We start from the raw sequence: 636 nt of genomic DNA on the forward strand, positions 1-636 counted from the left end.
AACTATAAGAGCGCTCGTTGGAAAGATAAGCGGTTCTCGAGTAATTTACTGATAACTGAAGACATTTGTCGTTTCTCTGTTACGCAACGAATAATATGTAACTTTTCATGCATAATACGTTACGTAATAAAAAAAATCAATATTCTTCCAGTTATTATGATTTTTTTTTCAACTAATTTAATTGTACAATTTTATAATTTCTCTAATATATTACAATTAATGAATTATATATTTTTGCAACAAACATTTTCATTATATTTTTCTCTTTTTTTGTTGTTGCTAATGATGAAAACCCACACGGTTTTTCAAATCCTTTTCATGTGTGCTTTGAAATTTACCAAAAAAAAATAGTAATAATAATAATGAAAAACAGAACACTTCGATGATTTTTTTGCCAGTCTCATTCCCTATTTATGAAATCGGCGTTTCCACAAACGTAAAATAATTGTTTAGTATTGCTATGAAACTACAAATAGAAACTACTGTAAATGACATTAATAAATATCCATATTTGCGCATTTCTGCATTTTCAGAAACATAAAATAATTATATAATTACCTCAAGAAAAACAAACAGTATCACGCAACAAAGAAAACTAAATAATCTTAATAAAAAAAATAAGTTTCTTAATTTTAA

This window comes from Nicrophorus vespilloides, unplaced genomic scaffold (assembly GCF_001412225.1).
Source record: "Nicrophorus vespilloides isolate i.1.1-1 unplaced genomic scaffold, Nicve_v1.0, whole genome shotgun sequence".
Lineage (NCBI taxonomy): Eukaryota > Metazoa > Arthropoda > Insecta > Coleoptera > Silphidae > Nicrophorus > Nicrophorus vespilloides.